Here is a 19,706-nt window from a genome sequence, read left to right on the forward strand (position 1 = left end):
CCGCGAACGGTTCACAGCGAACATAGCTTGTTCGCGTTCGCATTTGTGGGCGAACACATGGCGATGTTCGATCCGCCCCTATGTGTCATCATTGTGGAAACTTTGACCCTTTATGTCACAGCCGCCTGACACATTAGAGCCAATCAACATCAGACACTCCCTCACAGACACTCCCAGCTACTCGGAATCCGCCATTTTAGACTCATAACGACCTTGCTTTTTTAATGAGAGGACGTGTTGTGTTTTTGCTCCTGACATTAATAGGAAAAACATAGCTAGGCTAGTGTATTTACAGTCCAGAAAGACTCCACTCATCTCTGCTGCAAGCACAGCACCCCAAAAAGCCCTTTTTAGGGCTATATTTCGTGCCGTTTTTTTTTTTTTTTTTCATTTTTTTTTATTAGCATTTGCCTGGCTTTCAGCTGTGTGTTTAAGGCTCACAGCATATGCTGTGACTACTGCCATCACTGATATCTCCCTAACAACATTAGTTTAAATTTAACTAACCCAAAAATATAATTATTTTTCTAGTGTAATTTTTTTTCATTTTCTATTAGGCCAGTGTCACACAGCATATACTCTGGTTCATTGCTCTGTGCCAGCCAGCAGCCACCAGTGTTAATATCCGTTTATAACATTATTTAAAAAATTTTTAAAAAAAATATATATTTTGCTAGTGTAATCTAATTACATTTACTATCATGCCTGTGTCTGTCAGGCTCACTCAGCATTAATATACCTCTTTTTCTTTCAGTCTTTTGGTTAATTGGTCTGTGCCAGGCAGCCACCCAGCACTCATATCTATTTTTCTTTCACCTTAATTTTAATATATAAAAAAAAAGTTTACATTTGTTTGCTAGTGTAATGTAATATAATTTTCTATCCGGCCTGTGTGTTTTGCTGACATAGAGAGCCTACTGTGTTTACTTGCTGCCCTCCCTAGTCTATGAGCCACGACTCATATGTGTTTAACCTATTATTAATTTCCCCCCCAAAAAAATAATTTCAATCATTTTTCTAGTGTAATCTAATAGTATTTTCTATCAGGCGTGTGTATATCCGACATACAGAGCCTACTGTTTTTAATAGCTGCCCTTCCAAGGCTATCAGCCACGACTCATATGTATGTACTTAACCTTTCTCTTAAAATTTCCAAAAAAAAGTCTTTAAATCATTATGCTAGTGTAATCTAATTGTATTTTCTATCAGGCCTGTGTCTAACTGTCTATCTGATTTACACAGCATACTGTTGTTATAATTGCTGCCCTACGTAGCAGCCAGCCAGTGCGACCACTCATAGAGTCATATGTGCATTGCACTTCTTAACATAATTTTAATATTAAAATCTAAAATTTTCAAATATTTTGCTAGTGTAATGTAACTTAATTTTCTATCAGTCCTGTGTTTTTGTCACTTACACAGCATACTGTGTTAAATTGCTGCCCTACCTACCATCCACGACTCATATCTGCCAGCCTGTCTGCCAGGCCCAAGTAGCCAATTAGTGGCACCAATCACAATTCTTGTAACAGTAATAAAAAAAAAAATCATAATTTTTTGGACTGCAAATATTCAGTCTCCTAGTGCCATTGAATTTCATTTACCTCCTGCCTGCCACTGCCAGCCTTTTGTGCCAGGCCGTCTAGCCAACTATTTACACCAATCATAATTGTTGTCACAGTCAGACAGTATAGTTATTAATTTAAATAAAAAATTTTTTTAGTGTTGATCTTAATCCTCAGTTTGCTCGTGCCTTTGAATTGCACTTTTCTACAGCCTTCCAAGCCTGTGTGCCAGGCCTACTTAAAAAATATTTACACCAATCATATTTGTTGTGACAGTATTCTAATAAGTAAAAATTAAAAAATTTTGTAATAGTTGCTGTGATTTGAGCCAGGCCCACCTAGCCAATTGTTGTCAGCAATCATATTTCTGTTAACAGTATTGCAAAAATTGTCAATCATCACTGTTTAGACTGTCAGTATTCAGTCTCCTAGTGTCCTTGAATTGCATCTACCTCCTGCCTGCCATCCTTTTGTGCTAGGAAGTCTTGCCAACTATTTACACCAATCCTAATTTTTTGTCACAGTATAGTTACTAATTAAAATTAAAAAAATCTTGATTGTTGATGATCTTAATCCTCAGTTTGCTCGTGCCTTTGAATTGCACTTTTCTACAGCCTTCCAAGCCTGTGTGCCAGGCCTACTTAAAAAATATTTACACCAATCATATTTGTTGTGACAGTATTCTAATAATTAAAAATTAAAATTTTTGGTAATAGTTGCTGTGATTTGAATCCTCAGTTTGCTGGTGCCATTGAATAGCACTTTCCTCCTGCCTTGCAGCCTGCTGTGAGCCAGGCCTACCTAGCCAATTGTTGTCAGCAATCATATTTCTGTTAACAGTATTGCAAAAATTGTCAATCATCACTGTTTAGACTGTCAGTAATCAGTGTCCTAGTTTCCTTGAATTGCATCTACCTCCTGCCTGCCATCCTTTTGTGCCAGGCCGTCTAGCCAACTATTTACACAAATCCTAATTTTTTGTCACAGTATAGTTACTAATTAAAATTAAACAAATCTTGATTGTTGATGATCTTAATCCTCAGTTTGCTCGTGCCCTAGAATTGCACTTTTCTACAGCCTTCCAAGCCTGTGTGCCAGGCCTACTTGAAAAATATTTACACCAATCCTATTTGTTGTGACAGTATTCTAATAATTAAAAATTAATTTTTTTGGCAATAGTTGCTGTGATTTGAATCCTCAGTTTGCTGGTGCCATTGAATAGCACTTTCCTCCTGCCTTGCAGCCTGCTTTGAGCCAGGCCCACCTAGCCAATTGTTGTCAGCAATCATATTTCTGTTAACAGTATTGCAAAAATTGTCAATCATCACTGTTTAGACTGTCAGTAATCAGTCTCCTAGTGTCCTTGAATTGCATCTACCTCCTGCCTGCCATCCTTTTTGTGCCAGGCCGTCTTGCCAACTATTTACACCAATCCTAATTTTTTGTCACAGTATAGTTACTAATTACAATTAAAAAAATCTTTATTGTTGATGATCTTAATCCTCAGTTTGCTCGTGCCCTAGAATAGCACTTTTCTACAGCCTTCCAAGCCTGTGTGCCAGGCCTACTTAAAAAATATTTACTCCAATCATATTTGTTGTGACAGTATTCTAATAATTAAAAATTAAAATTTTTGGTAATAGTTGCTGTGATTTGAATCCTCAGTTTGCTGGTGCCATTGAATAGCACTTTCCTCCTGCCTTGCAGCCTGCTGTGAGCCAGGCCCACCTAGCCAATTGTTGTCAGCAATCATATTTCTTTTAACAGTATTGCAAAAATTGTCAATCATCACTGTTTTGACTGTCATTAATCAGTCTCCTAGTGTCCTTGAATTGCATCTACCTCCTGCCTGCCATCCTTTTGTGCCAGGCCGTCTTGCCAACTATTTACACCAATCCTAATTGTTGTCACAGTATAGTTACTAATTAAAATTAAAAAAATCTTGATTGTTGATCTTAATCCTCATTTTGCTTGTGCCATTGAATTGCACTTTTCTACTGCCTGCCAGCCTGTGTGCCAGGCCCAACTATCCAATTAGTGCTAGCAATCATATTTCTTTTAACAGTATTGCTAAATTTGTCAATCAACACTGTTTTGACTGTCAATCTGCAGTCTACTAGTGCCCTTGAATTGCATTTTCCTCCTGCCTGCCTGCCTGTGTGCCAGTCCCAACTAGCCAATTAGTGCCACCACTCATATTTATTGTAACAGGATTGGAATTTTTGTTAATCATAACTGTTTTGACTGTGATTCTTCAGTCTCCTAGTGCCATTGAATTGCAGTTTCCTTTCTCCCAGCGTGTGTGCCAGACAGGCCCATTTGCCAAATAGTGCCAAACAATCATATTTGTTGCCACAGTACTAGTAATATTTCAAAAAATTAACAATTTGTGATTTTTAAAACATCTGTCTTTTTTGTTGTTGTCAGTCTCACAGCGTATACTGTGCCCACTTTCACAGTGCCACCACTCAATTGGTGTAATAGTATTCTTAGTGTCCATTTAAAAAAAAATGACAGGCAGAGGCAGGCCACTCCGCAGGTTCCGTGGTCGTGGTGCTGTGATTCCTTTAGACCCTACAAATATGCACATTGTTCAGACGCCGGGTGCCAGGGGGGATGCAAAAACTTCTGAGGAGGACCTAGTTGAATGGCTAACACAGGAAACCCAATCTTCTTCATCTTCCGCTGCTAGTCCTCCTAGCCTTGACGCACCATCTAAGTCCAGCTGTGCTTTGGGCAGGTCTCAAGTGACCAGTGCCACTCCGCCGCCGGTCGCTACCACCAACACTAGCACCACAGCCGCTTCACTTGATCTGTCACAGGAGTTATTGACACATCATTTGGAAGAAATGAGTGATGCGCAACCATCATTGACAGAGGATGTAGATAATAGTGATCAGTCTCAGTCAGGCAGCATTACCGACATGGAGGTACGGTGTGATGATGATGATGTTGTACCCGCTGCTGCTTCCTTTCTTGATGTTTCAGATACAAGTGAAGCGGTTGATGATGATGTGTCGGTGGATGTCACGTGGGTGCCTGCTAGAAGAGAAGAAGAAGAGGGGGAAAGTTCAAATGTTGAGACAGAGAGGAGGAGGAGGAGGAGACGATTTGGAAGCACGGGGAGGTCATCTCAAGGAGCTAGTGGCACAGTCAGACAGCATGCATCGTCACCAGGGGTCAGCCAGACAGCCCGGCGACGCCCATCAACGCATGCTGTTGCCACCACCAGAATGTCGTCATCGCAGAGCTCAGCAGTGTGGCATTTTTTTTGTGTGTCTGCCTCTGACAACAGTGATGCCATTTGCAACCTGTGCCAAAAGACTCTCTCTGTGCAAAGAAAATCACAAAGACAAGGGCGCCTCCTCGTGTGATATAGTTTGGACAAATGTAAAAATAGGTGAATACAGATTTTATACTCACAAGAAAAGCAGCACTCTGTTGTGCTTATAGAGGCAGACTGGGAGTTCACAGTGTCCCAGTTCACTGACCAAGGCAGTGCAACAAATCACTCCAGGGCAGATTTTCAATCAAGCTCAGGCTCTCAGCAAAGAGTTAAAATACCATAGTTTAATGGTGCAGTAAAATACAATATAAAATGTCACAAATGTGACCGTAACAATGGATAAACAAGCAACTAGTTTCTCAGATCTCTGTCTGTTTCCTCAGGCTTCTATCCAAAGACTGAGAGCTCTGGCTTATAAATGCTAAATGACCACTCTAAGAGTGAAACATAACCACACCTATTCAGGTGTGGAAGTGAACCTGCCTCATCAGGTGTGTGAGTGCACACCTGTTTCAATCAGACCATAGTTAGAATACAATGATTAAAACCATTTCCAAATAATTCACATTATACTAAAAAACAAACAAGTACTGTACAAATTGGTTAATACAGGATGTAAAAAAACAACAACCATAGCCAAACATTATCTTATGGTGGATATCATGTCAGCATCATAAGTTATAGGATATTATTATGGTATTCTAAAATAGTAACATTAAAAAATTGTTCCCCACCCTTTTTAAAAAAAAAAAAAAAAAAAAAAATATATATATATATATATATACACACATACATATATAAAAAGTACATGATATTCTAATTCTTGGTGTTCATACCAAATGTCTCAATATGTTGTCAGTTAGTCTAAATAAGTTAAAGTTTTATTAAAGCACCTATTGATGTTAACAGCCATTGGTCAAATATGTATAAGCAAGATTTTCTATAGGAGAGAGCCCTTTAAATTATGCAGGGCTTAATGAAAAAAAAAAAAAATATATATATATACACACACATACACACATATTTTAAGTCTAATGCACCTGGTGTTCCCAGGCAGTCTCCCACCCAGGTACTGACCAGGCCTGGCCCTGCTTAGCTTCCAAGATCAAACGGGATCAGGTACATTCAGTGAAGTGTGGTAATATCTTAATCTTAGCGATATGAAATGTATGTATTAAGCAATAGATAAGTGTACTTAGTGAATATCTATTAACCTACTCTAATGTGTAAAAACGGGGTTGTAATACATTATGTTCAATATACAAAAATAAGATGGTATAGAAATACAGTAGTAACAATATTGTTTAATGTGTTGGAGATAATGTTGAGGTGTATATTGTGAGTGCAGACTTAACTATAATGATACAATAAAAATAAAAATGTTCAGTGAACAGTGTATATGTTTTCTAATGTGCAGCATATATATATATATTTTTTTTTTAAAAGGGTGGGGAACAATTTTTTAATGTTACTATTTTAGAATACCATGTAATATGTTGTGAGAAAGGAAGTTATGGCATGTCTGGCACACAGCGTTGGGGCAAGGGTCCATATGACCACGGATAGCTGGTCTGCAAAGCATGGTCAGGGCAGGTATATCACCTACACTGCACATTGGGTAAACCTGCTGACTTCTGACAAGCATGGAATGCGTGGCTCTGCAGAAGAGTTGGTGACACCGCCACGACTTGCAGGCAGGCCTGCTGCTACCTCCTCTACTCCTCCTACTCCATCCTCTTCCATAACCTCTTCCTCGGCTGAGTACTCTGCAACTTCTTCGTCTTGCTCCACATCTATGGCACCCCCCCAGCTCCCCAGGTACTATGCTACATCCCGGGTACGGCAGTGTCACGCCGTCTTGGTGTTGACTTGCCTGAAAGCGGAGAGTCACACCGCACCAGCACTCCTGACCGCCCTGAACGCACAGGTGGATCAGTGGCTGACTCCGCACCAACTGGAGATTGGCAAGGTTGTTTCTGACAATGGAAGTAATTTGGTGGCGGCATTGAAATTGGGCAAGTTGACACATGTGCCGTGCATGGCACATGTGTGTAATCTAATTGTACAACGATTTGTCCATAAGTACCCAGGCTTACAGGACATCCTGAAGCAGGCCAGGAAGGTGTGTGGCCATTTCAGGCGTTCCTACACGGCCATTGCGCACTTCTCTGATATCCAGTGTCGAAACAACCTGCCAGTGAGGCGCTTGATTTGCGACAGCCCGACACGGTGGAATTCAACACTCCTAATGTTTGACCACCTGTTTCAACAAGAAAAAGCTGTTAATGAGTATTTGTATGACCGGGGTGCTAGGACAGCCTCTGGGGAGCTGGGGATATTTTTGCCAAATTACTGGACGCTCATGCGCAATGCCTGTAGGCTCATGCGTCCTTTTGAGGAGGTGACAAACCTTGTCAGTTGCACCGAAGGCACCATCAGCGACATCATACCATTTGTTTTCTTCCTGGAGCGTGCCCTGCGAAGAGTGCTGGATCAGGCAGTAGATGAGCGTGAAGAGGAAGCGGGAGAGTTGTGGTGTCCATCACCCCCGCAAACAGCCGAATCAGCATTGCTTGCTGGACCTGCGGCAACGCAGGAAGAGGATTGTGAGGAAGAGGAGTCAGAGGAGGAATGTGGCTTTGGGGAGGATGAGGAGGAGGAAGACCGAGCACAACAGTCATCCCAGGGTGCTTGTTGTTGTCACCGCTCTGGTACCCGTGGTGTTGTACGTGGCTGGGGGAAAGAAGATACCATCAGTGACATCAGTGAGGAGGAGGAACACGACATGATTAGCTCAGCATCCAACCTTGTTCAAATGGGTTCTTTCATGCTGTCGTGCCTGTTGAGGGACCCTCGTATAAAAAAGCTGAAGGAGAATGACCTGTACTGGGTGTCCACGCTCCTCGACCCCCGGTATAAGCATAAAGTGCCTGAAATGTTACCAAATTCCCGCAAGTCAGAAAGGATAGAGCATTTTCATAATAAATTAAAAACTATGCTTTACACAGCGTATAAGGGTGATGTCACAGCACCACGGGAATGTAACAGGGGAAGAGATGAAATTAATCCTCCTCCTCCCACGACCACGGCGGCAAGGGCCGGGCGCTTTCCTGACGTCTTGTTGATGGAGGACATGCATACCTTTTTAACTCCCATGCACCATCAGAGCCTTTCGGGATCCAGCCTTAGAGAAAGACTCAACCGACAGGTAGCAGACTACCTAGCTTTAACTGCGGATCTCGACACTCTCAGGAGCGATGGACACCTTGACTACTGGGTGTGCAGGCTGGACTTGTGGCCTGAGCTATCCCAATTTGCAATGGAACTTCTGGCCTGCCCCGCTTCAAGTGTCCTGTCCGAAAGGACTTTTAGTGCAGCAGGAGGTTTTGTCACTGAGAAGAGAAGTCGCCTAGGTCAAAAAAGCCTTGACTATCTCACTTTTATAAAAATGAATGAGGGCTGGATCCCGAAGGGACTGACATTGGGCGATACATTTGAATAAAAAACTACTGATGATGATATGAGCTGGCTTGGGCTACAACTGGTACACAGGCTGGCCTTTTTTTTTTTGGTTATAAAGACGGAGGACTTGCTTGACTTATCCGCCAACAACTAGTGTTCAAGCCACAAGCTTTTAGGGCACTTTATAAATGTTTTACAAACATCGATTTTTCTGGCCGCTGCTACAGCAGTTGCTACAACAATACCCCAATTTTTCAGTCATTTGTACATTCCTAATTTTTCTGGCCTCTGCTGCATCTCTGTGGGTACAAAACTCAAATAAAAAAAATAAGGCACATAACACTAGTGATTAAACTGTTACGAATTGTACAACTTTACACACCACTCATATCCGGTAGACCATTCAATTGAACGCAAAATGCAACAAATTTGAAAGAGTAGGACCGACCAAGCATCTTTATCCGTCTCTTGGTTGCTCTAAATTATCTCCGTGTTCCATCTATGCCATACCTGTACTCTATTGTGCAAAAGGGTGGCATATGTTGTGTTTCATGCTGTTGTGCCTGTTGCGGGTCGTGGCCCATGATATAAAAAGGCTGAAGGAGAACGACCTGTAGTAATGGGTGCCCCATCCAGTTTTTAGAAAAATGTTCCTGGTTCCTCTCAATTATCTTTGGGTTTCTAAAATGGATGCCATACCTGTACTCACTTGTGCAAAAGGATGGCATATGTGGTGGTGTTTCCTGCAGTTGTTTCTGTTGAGGGTGCTGGACCCTCTTATAAAAAAGCTGAAGGAGAACGACCTGGAGTGGGAGTCCAAGCATGGTTTTTGGGGCTATTTCACTTTTACAAACAATTATCTGTGGGTTTCACAAATCAATGCCGTACCAGTACTCTATTGTTCCAAAGTATGCCATATGTTCTCTTTCCTGCTGGTATTTTGTTTGAGGGTCCTGGACACTCTTATAAAAAGGCCTAAGGTGAAAGAGGTGTACTGGGTGTCCACTCATTTTTATTTTCTATTTCTCATTTGACCAAAATTATCTCTTGTTTTGTAAAATCAATGCCGTACCTGTACTCTATTGTTCAAAAGGATGCCATACGTCCTCTTTCCTGCTGGTGTTTTTTTTGAGTGTCCAGGACCCTCTTATAAAAAGGCCTAAGGAGAAAGAGGTGTACTGGTTGGCCACTCATTTTTATTTTTCTATTTAGCAATTGACCAAAATGATCTCTGGGTTTGTAAAATCAATGCTGTACCTTTTTTTCTATTGTTCAAAAGGATGCCATACGTCCTCTTTCCTGCTGGTGTTTTTTTTGAGGGTCCAGGACCCTCTTATAAAAAGGCCTAAGGAGAAAGAGGTGTACTGGGTGTCCATCGAATCATTTTTTTGATTCAAATTTCCATTTGCAAAAATGTATCCATGGGTTTCTAAAATAAATGCCTTTCCTGTACTCTATTGTTCAAAAGTATGCCATATGTCCTCTTTCCTGCTGGTGTTTTTTTTGAGGGTCCAGGACCCTCTTATAAAAATGCCTAAGGAGAAAGAGGTGTACTGGCTGTCCATCGAATCATTTTTTTTATTCAAATTTCCATTTAAAAAAAAAATTCTATGGGTTTCTAAAATCAATGCCTTTCCTGTACTCTATTGTTCAAAAGTATGCCATATGTCCTCTTTCCTGCTGGTTTTTTGTTTGAGGGTCCTGGACCCTCTTATAAAAAGGCATTATGGATAAAGAATTGTACTGGGTGTCCATCCAATCATTTTTTTAATTAAAATTCACGGTTGCAAAAAATTATCACTGGGTTTCTAAAATCAATGCCTTTCCTATAATCTTTTTTTTCACAAAGGATGCCATATGTCCTCTTTCCTACTGCTGGTTTTGTTGAGTGTCCTGGAGCCTCTGCTAAAAAGGCCAAAGGATAAAGAAGTGTACTGGGTGTCTAGTCAATGTTTTTTTAGATTTCCCGTTTGTAACAATTTTTTTTTATGTCTTTCTAAAATCAATGCCTTTCCTGTAATCTATTTTTCAAAAGGATGCCATATGTCCTCTTTCATGCTGTTCTTTCTGTTGAGGCTCCGGGACACTCTTCTAAAAATGCCTAAGGATAAAGAAGTGTACTGGGTGTATAATTTATGTTTTTTTAGATTTCACAGTTGCAACTAATGATCTCTGTGTTTCTAAAATCAATGCCTTTCCTGTAATCTAATTTTCTAAAGGATGCCATATGTCCTCTTTCATGCTGCTGGTTTTGTGGAGGGTCCTGAAGCCTCTGCTAAAAAGGCCTAAGTATAAATAAGTGTACTTGGTGTATAATCAAAGTTTATTGCGATTTCACGGTTGCAACTAATGATCTCTGTGTTTCTAAAATCAATGCCTTTCCTGTAATCTGATTTTCTAAAGGATGCCATATGTCCTCTTTAATGTTCTGGTTTTGTTGAGGGTCCTGGAGCCTCTGCGAAAAAGGCCTAAGGATAAATAAGTGTACTTGGTGTATAATCCAATTTTTTAGAGATTGCACGGTTGCAACTAATGATCTCTGTGTTTCTAAAATCAATGCCTTTCCTGTAATCTATTAGTCACAAGGATGCCATATGTCCTCTTTCATGCTGTTGTTTCTGGTGAGGCTACGGGAGACTCTTCTAAAAAGGCCTAAGGATAAAGAAGTGTACTGGGTGTATAATCTATGTTTTTTTAGATTTCACGGTTGCAACTAATGATCTCTGTGTTTCTAAAATCAATGCCTTTCCTGTAATCTATTATTCAAAAGGATGACATATGTCCTCTTTCATGCTGTTGTTTCTGTTGAGGCTCCGGGACCCTCGTATTAAAAAGGACTAAGGATAAAGAAGTGTACTGGGTGTCCAATCATTTTTTTTTTCTATTTCACTGGTCATATAAATGATCTCTGTGTTTCTAAAATCAATGCCTTTCCTGTAATCTAATTTACAAAAGTATGCCATATGTCCTCTTTCCTGCTGCTGGTTTTGTTGAGGGTCCTGGAGCCTATGCTTAAAAGGCCTAAGAAGTGTACTGGGTGTCTAATCTATGTTTTTTTAGATTTCATGGTTGCAAAAAATTATCCAAGGGTTTCTAAAATCAATGCCTTTCCTGTAATCTATTATTCACAAGGATGCCATATGTACTTTTCAATGCTGTTGTTTCTGTTGAGGCTCCGGAAGCCTCTTAATCTTATTAAAAAGGCCTAATGAAAAATAATTGTACTGGGTGTCTAATCAATGTTTTTTTCTATTTACCGTTTGCAACTAATGATCTCTGTGCTTCTGAAATCAATGCCTTTCCTATAATCATTTTTTCAAAAGGATGCCATATGTCCTCTTTCCTGCTGCTGGTTTTGTCAAGGGTCCTGGAGCCTCTGCTGAGCATAAAAAAAAATAAAAATTATTTAACTTGACTTAATAACTGAAGCATGACTTCAGGAGTCAGGTGTGGTCGTAGGTAGTGGTTGTTATTAGCAGATTATTTTTATTGCAAATTGCAATTGCCACAGCGTGCATAAAATGTGCGTCACTAGTCCAAATTTTAAGTTTTTTTTTTCATTCAGGATTAGTTTGTGGACCGGCGAAATATTGGAAAGGCAAAAAACAGGTCTCCGTACCCGTTGATATAAGGGGTGACTACTACTGCTTTTACTAGGCTCCTCTTGGATAGCCACAGAAAGTGTGACTATGAATCCCAAAAAGAAAATTAAATTAAGGTTGAAAACTAACTCCAAAGTAACTTGTAAGACCTGGAGCTCCTCAAACACACGTCCTACCGCAACAGCTATAGGCTCCCCAACCCACAAATCTTAGCTTTTTCATGCCAATTGATATTGCCACAGCTGGAACAACAGTAAATAACATGTGCGTCACCACAGTCTCCGAAGCTGTTGTCGGATGTATACAAAAACACTGATAAAGTATTCCTTTAGGAGCGCAAAGAGATGGCTACCGGAACACTCCAGGAACTTCACAAGAGTGGCTGTATTGTGTTTCTGGTGATGTTTGAGACATCTGGGTAGTGTACAGGGAGGGCAAAAATCGTCTCCATCTCTGTGTACCACAGGACAGGACGTCCTTGTCATCCATAAGCACATGAAATTGCTGGCATTTTCGTTGCTTCAAGAAGTTCATTTTTTGTGGTGATAGATAGTACAGAATTAAATAAACTTTGGTTTCCTACCATACTCAAGACAATCTTGTATTTCAAAATTCGTACTTGCTGTGGGAAACAGTGGCCTGTCCATACCAGGAAGATGATTTAGACAGAAGTAACGAGCTCTGCTTGCAGGTGACACATGTTTATCGTCAATCATCAAAGGGGTTGCGTGCAGAATATGGCTGATGGCCCCTTATTCACATGTTTGTCCAGAGCCACAACATTTGCAAACAGCCAGAAGAAAGGTCGTTTCTCACCAGCCTTAAGTTGAGCTTTATTTACCAAATGCTGATATTCAAAAAAATAGACAAACAGTGACTTAAATAAAACATTTGCGATATGGATTCACCAGAGCAAGGTCATTGCAAGTACTAAGTTCCCACAACTATGCAATCTTCACCTTCAGATTATTATTGTCACACTCCATTGTACTCCTATGCCCAGCTCCCTGCTCTTGTTTTTGTTGAGGGTCCTGGAGCCTCTGCTGAAAAGGCCTATGGATAATAAAGTGTACTGGGTGTCTGTTCAATGTTTTTTTTTTTATTTCCCGGTTGCAAGTAATTATCTCAGTGTTTCTAAAATCAATGCCTTTCCTGTAATCTATAATTCAAAAGGATGACATATGTCCTCTTTCATGCTGTTGTTTCGGTTGCGGCTCCGGGACCCTCGTATTAACAAAGCCTGAGGATAAATAAGTGTTACCGGTGTCTAATGAATGTTTTTTTCTATTACACGGGTCATATAAATGATCTGTGGGTTTCTAAAATCAATGCCTTTACTGTAATCTTTTATTCAAAAGGATGACTTATCTCCTCTTTCATGCTGTTGTTTCGGTTGAGGCTCCGGGACCCTCGTATTAAAAAGGCCTGAGCATAAATAAGTGTCACGGGTGTCTAATCAATGTTTTTTTCTATTTCACGGTTGCAAATAATGATCTGTGGGTTTCTAAAATCAATGCTTTTACTGTAATATTTTATTCAAAAGGATGACATATCTCCTCTTTCATGCTGTTGTTTCGGTTGAGGCTCCGGGACCCTCGTATTAAAAAGGCCTGAGCATAAATAAGTGTCACGGGTGTGTAATCAATGTTTTTTTCTAATTTCACGGTTGCAAATAATGATCTGTGGGTTTCTAAAATCAATGCCTTTACTGTAATATTTTATTCAAAAGGATGACATATCTCCTCTTTCATGCTGTTGTTTCGGTTGAGGCTCCGGGACCCTCGTATTAAAAAGGCCTGAGCATAAATAAGTGTCACGGGTGTCTAATCAATTTTTTTTTCTAATTTCACGGTTGCAAATAATGATCTGTGGGTTTCTAAAATCAATGCCTTTACTGTAATCTTTTATTCAAAAGGATGACATATCTCCTCTTTCATGCTGTTGTTTCGGTTGAGGCTCCGGGGACCCTCGTATTAAAAAGGCCTGAGCATAAATAAGTGTCACGGGTGTGTATTCAATGTTTTTTTCTAATTTCACGGTTGCAAATAATGATCTGTGGGTTTCTAAAATCAATGCCTTTACTGTAAATCTTTTATTCAAAAGGATGACATATGTCCTCTTTCATGCTGTTGTTTCGGTTGAGGCTCCGGGACCCTCGTATTAAAAAGGCCTGAGGATAAATAAGTGTCACGGGTGTGTAATCAATGTTTTTTTCTATTTCACGGTTGCAAATAATGATCTGTGGGTTTCTAAAATCAATGCCTTTACTGTAATCTTTTATTCAAAAGGATGACATATCTCCTCTTTCATGCTTTTGTTTCGGTTGAGGCTCCGGGACCCTCGTATTGAAAAGGCCTGAGCATAAATAAGTGTCACGGGTGTCTAATCAATGTTTTATTCTAATTTCACGGTTGCAAATAATGATCTGTGGGTTTCTAAAATCAATGCCTTTCCTGTAATCTATTATTCAAAAGGATGACATATCTCCTCTTTAATGCTGTTGTTTCGTTTGAGGCTCCGGGACCCTCGTATTAAAAAGGCCTGAGGATAAATAATTGTGTAACGGGTATCTAATGATTTTTTTTTTTTATTTCACGGGTCATATAAATGATCTCTGGGATTCTAAAATCAATGCCTTTCCTTTAATCTATTATTCAAAAGGATGACAGTACTACCAAAATACAGCTAATGAAGGGCCTTAGGAAGACTGAGCCAAGGTTGGATTGTAGTATTTGGTTAGGCTAATCATGATGGCCATGTAGACCACCACCACCGAGAGTCCTGGAAGTAACAGGGATGATGAGATGAAAGAGCTAAGAATAGTAGAACTTGAAACAACAGAGTTAGCCATGGGTGTTAGTGCAAAACCGCTTGGCTTTTTTTTGGCTTTGGGTGCGGATATTCATGCAGGCCATATAGAGCTGACAACATTCGGTGTCGTATCAGCTATTAAACTAATAAGAACAGTACTACCAAAATACAGCCAATGAAGGGCCTTAGGAAGACTGAGCCAAGGTTGGATTGTAGTACTTGGTTAGGCTAATCATGATGGCCATGTAGACAACCACCACCGAGAGTCCTGGAAGTAACAGGGATGAGATGAAAGATCTAAGAATAGTAGAACTTGAAACAACAGAGTTAGCCATGGGTGTTAGTGCAAAACCGCTTGGCTTTTTTTTGGCTTTGGGTGCGGCTATTCATGCAAGCCATATAGAGCTGACAACATTCAGTGTCGTATCAGCTATTAAACTAATAAGAACAGTACTACCAAAATACAGCCAATGAAGGGCCTTAGGAAGACTGAGCCAAGGTTGGATTGTAGTATTTGGTTAGGCTAATCATGATGGCCATGTAAACCACCACCACCGAGAGTCCTGGAAGTAACAGGGATGATGAGATGAAAGTGCTAAGAATAGTACTACTTGAAACAACAGAGTTAGCCATGGGTGTTAATCCAAGACCGCTTGGATTTATTTTTGTATTGGGTGCGGCTAATCATGCAGGCCATATAGAGCTGCCACCATTCGGTGTTGTATCAGCTATAAAAATAATAAGAACTGTACTATCAAAATACAGACAATGAAGGGCCTATGAAGACTGAGCAAAGGTTGGATTGTAGTATTTTGTTCAGCTAATCATGATGGCCATGTAGACCGACCGTAACAGGGATGAAAGTGCTAAGAATAGTACTAATTGAAACAACCGAGTTAGCCATGGGTGTTAGTCTAAGACCACTCGGCTTTTTTTTGGGTTTGGGTGCAGCTAATCATGAAGGCCAGATAGACCTGCCACCATTTGGTGTTGTAACAGGCATGAAAAGGCAAATAACAGTACTACTTAACACAACCTACTTACCATGAGTCCCAGAGCATATGTTTGGTTGTTATATTTTGTAAGGGTAATCATGCAGGCCATATAGACCTCCACCGATAGGGTGAGTATGAGTAACAGCTATTAAAATGCGAAGGACATTACTAATTAACACAACATAGTTACCATGGGTTGCAGACCAAGAGCAGATGTCTTATTATTATATTTTGTATGGGTAATCATCCAGGCCGTATAGACCTCACCAAATAGGGGGAGTTACAGAGATTAAAGTGCTAAGAATGGTAGTACTTAAAACACAACCTCGTTAAAATAGGTAGCAGACCACATGTCTTATTATTATAATTTTTCAGGGTAATCTGGCAGGCCATATAGAACTCCCCCGATAGGGGGGGGGAACAGGGATTAAAGTGCTAAGAAAAGTACTAATTAACACAAGCTAGTTGGGTCCAAGAACGCATGTTTGATTATTAGCATTTATTAGGGTAATTATATATCTAACAAATCTATCTATTTCTCTTCTATCGATTCTATCTAACTATCAATCTATGTATATCTATCTATCCTATCTATCACTATCAATCTATCTTCTGTCCGGGATGTTTTGAGACAGCCACTTTGGGAATGTTAGTTGATTTAGACCCATTATGGCTTAGCATACTCTGCATCAACTATGTAATTTTCCATGGGAGTTTTGCCAGGGATCCCCCTCCAGCATGCAACAGTCCAGGTGTTAGTACCCTTGAAACAACTTTTCCATCACTATTGTGGCCAGAAAGAGTCCTTGTAGGTTTTAAAGTTCGCCTGCCTATTGAATTCAATGGCGGTTCGCGCGGTTCGCACGTTCGCGAACAATACCGGAAGTTCGAGTCCGCCGTTAGCGAACCGAAAATTTTAGGTTCGCGACATCACTAGCTCCCACTAGTGTAGGATATGTTCATATTCTTTTTTTTAACAAGGGATACCAAGAGATCAAAACACATTTGAAAATAGAAGTGAAATTAATAGTGTCTTTAAATAACATGCTCTATTTGAATCATGCAGGTTTCATTTTTAATTTCCCATACCTTTAAGGATTGAGGAATATTTTGTAGAGATTATGTTGTGCTTTTTGATGCATATTTACATAAAAAAGTGTTCTTTTTTGAGGTGTCTTTTTTTCCAAATGGATTATGCAGTAATTCTTCTCTGAAATAATTTATGTGAACTCATATTTAATGAAACTCTGAAAGTTGTACCATGTGAGCTGAATGTCATTTAGCAGAAAGGAAATCACCTTCATAATAAAAAAAAGTCAAAGCATGTCATGATGTATTTTCAATTTTCTCTCTGGCAGAGTCAGACAGTGGCATAGCAAGTTCAATTTCTTTTGTGAAAATATGAATATCCAACATGCCAAAGTATTATTTTCATCTTGTAGAACATTCTGATCCTTCCTCTTCTATTTTTTTTTTTACTCTTCTCGTTTATTACTCAGTGCCTGAACCTCAAAAATACAGATTGCAAGTGCAGCAATATCAATATTGGGCATGAACTAATCATAGCGCACAATCTGTCAACTGTAAAACATAACACTGTGGTACAGAAGGATTGCAGGCCACTTCTGCAGCAGTGTTAAAGGCTGTCACCTTCTTAGGCAGGAACAGGAGATTAGGCAGAGTTGAGTGGACCATGATTGGTCAGTAAGTGGTAGTCCTAAAGCCTTTTAGGTATATCCCAGAAAACTTGACCAGAGAACTGTTAGTCTTTATCAAGTCATATCCTTGTTCAGTAATCTCTTGAGCAAGGTGGATGCCATCCTTTAAAAAAAGGGTTCCTGGTGGTAGTAAAGTAGCAGCATTTGTCAGGAGGCTGAAGGAGTAGGTGAAATATTACATGAGAGTGTGTCCCCAGAAAACTTTTTTTCAGTAAAAGCATGACACCAGTTCTCTTCTCCAACTGGTTATCCAGATCACAGCTCATACATCAAGTGATCTTACTCCCTTTGAAAGGTTATGTACTCAGCCAACGCCACCAAGACATACTGTTTCCATTCTGTATAGAATACCCTAATCCCAGATGAGCAGACACTACCTTCATATGTATGGGCCTGGTGTGCAGAAATAGGCAAAGAACCTTAACTTAAACTATGGCACAGGTCTTTTCAAACAGCAACCAAAGCTTCATCATCCGCTACCATACAGGAAGTTAATTTCAAATTTTTGAGTTGCTGGTGCCTAACCCCCTCCAGGCTACATTAAACCATCCCACACATTAGTGATAAATGTTGGAGGGGCTGGGGTCAAAGAGGCTCCATGCACCACATTTGGTGGACATGCCCTCTCCTTACAGATTTCTGGAAAGAAGTATTCAACTCCAAGTCCACAATAATACTGAGTATTCACACAATACTATTTTTGGAAATACCTAAAATGCAAAACGATATCAAAACATCACTTCTCATAATGATCAGTAGTGCCAAAAAATTGATTCCCAAACACTGGAAATCCAGCACTCCCCCTTCTTTACAAGAGTGGCATTAACAAAGCTCTGACTTACTACAACTAGAATGCTATCAAACTCTAAAGTAACCTGTAGTGTGGTGACAGGTGCCATTACCAATCCCAAATTACCCCCTATTTGTCTACTGATTACCTCCTCCCCTACTCCTCCTCACTACCCACGTGGATAAAGTATTCTATTATACCCACTTTTCCCCACCTCACTTGATTCACATCCCCTTTTCTGCTACATTGCTTTAAAAAAAAAAAAAAAGCTTGACACCAGAAGTAAAATGGTTTGGAAAAGGGTAAAGGTCTATTCAAATCAGCCAATGTAATTTCAGTATCTCTCATTCTATTGGCTGATTTGAACAGTCAATAGGATTTCAGTAGCTCTCATCCTATTGACTGATTTAAATTTCAAAAATCAAATCAGCCAATAGGAATGCAAGGGACGCCATTTTGAAAAGGCTCCCTTGCATTGAAGATTCAGTGTACGGCGGTGACCATATGAAGAGAACGCTCCGCGATAGATGTCTTCAAGGATGGACCCACTCCACGCTGCCGGGACGAATATAGAAGATGCCGCCTGGATGAAGATAGAAGATGCCGCCTGGATGAAGACCTCGCCGCCTGGATGAAGACTTCTTGAAGCCTGGATGTCCAGACTTCAGAAACTGTAAGTGGATCATCGGGGGTAAGTTTTTTTTTTTTTAAGATTAGGGTTTGTGCTTTTTTAAAAGAGCTAAATGCACTTTTCAGAGCAATGGTAGCTTGGGTTTTTGTTAGAGTTAGGTTTTTTATTTTGGGGGGTTGGTTGGGTGGTGGGTTTTACTGTTGGGGGGTCTTTATATATTTTTTTACAGGTAAAAGAGCTTATTTATTTAGCGCAATGCCCTACAAAAAGCCCTTTTAAGGAATATTGGTAGTTTATTGTAGGCTAGGTTTTTTTTATTTTGGGGGGCTTTTTTTATTTTTATAGGGCTATTAGATTAGGTGTAATTGTTTTTATTTTGGATAATTTCGTTTGCAATTTTTCATCATTTAGTGTTTGTTATTTTTTGTATTTTAGTGTTTGTTTGTTTTTTGTAATTTAGTAATTGTTATTTTTTCTAATTTTAGAATTCTTTTTTTTAGTAGTGTTAGTTTTTTTTTTTTAATGTGTAATTTAGTTTATTAGTATAATAGTTATTTTGGGTTAATTGTTAGTTTAAACTTAGGTTTTTTTTAATTTCACAGGTAAGTTTTTATTTATTTTAAGATAGGGATATTGTAATTTTAATTCAAAGTTAGGGGGCGATAGGTTTAAGGGTTAATAGTTTAATTTATTTTTTTGAAAAGTGGGGGGCTGGTGGTTTAGGGGTTAATAGGTTTATTTAGTGGCAGTGATGTGGGAGGCAAGAGGTTTATGGGTTAATAACAGATTGAGCTTGCATTCTATTGGCTGATCGGAACTGCCAATAGAATGCAAGCTCAATCTGAT

At 39.7% G+C, this 19,706-nt stretch overlaps 1 protein-coding gene and 1 pseudogene across 2 annotated transcripts in view; one reads left to right on the forward strand and one right to left on the reverse strand.

Annotated features, from left to right (window-relative positions):
- Positions 1 to 19,706, forward strand: part of LOC128657795 (follicle-stimulating hormone receptor) — a 626,230-nt gene that overhangs the window by 319,401 nt on the left and 287,123 nt on the right. The gene's annotated exons all lie outside the window — the stretch shown is intronic.
- On the reverse strand, positions 5,880 to 5,998 carry LOC128658468 (uncharacterized; annotated as a pseudogene).

This window comes from Bombina bombina, chromosome 4 (genome assembly GCF_027579735.1).
Source record: "Bombina bombina isolate aBomBom1 chromosome 4, aBomBom1.pri, whole genome shotgun sequence".
In the NCBI taxonomy this organism is placed as follows: domain Eukaryota; kingdom Metazoa; phylum Chordata; class Amphibia; order Anura; family Bombinatoridae; genus Bombina; species Bombina bombina.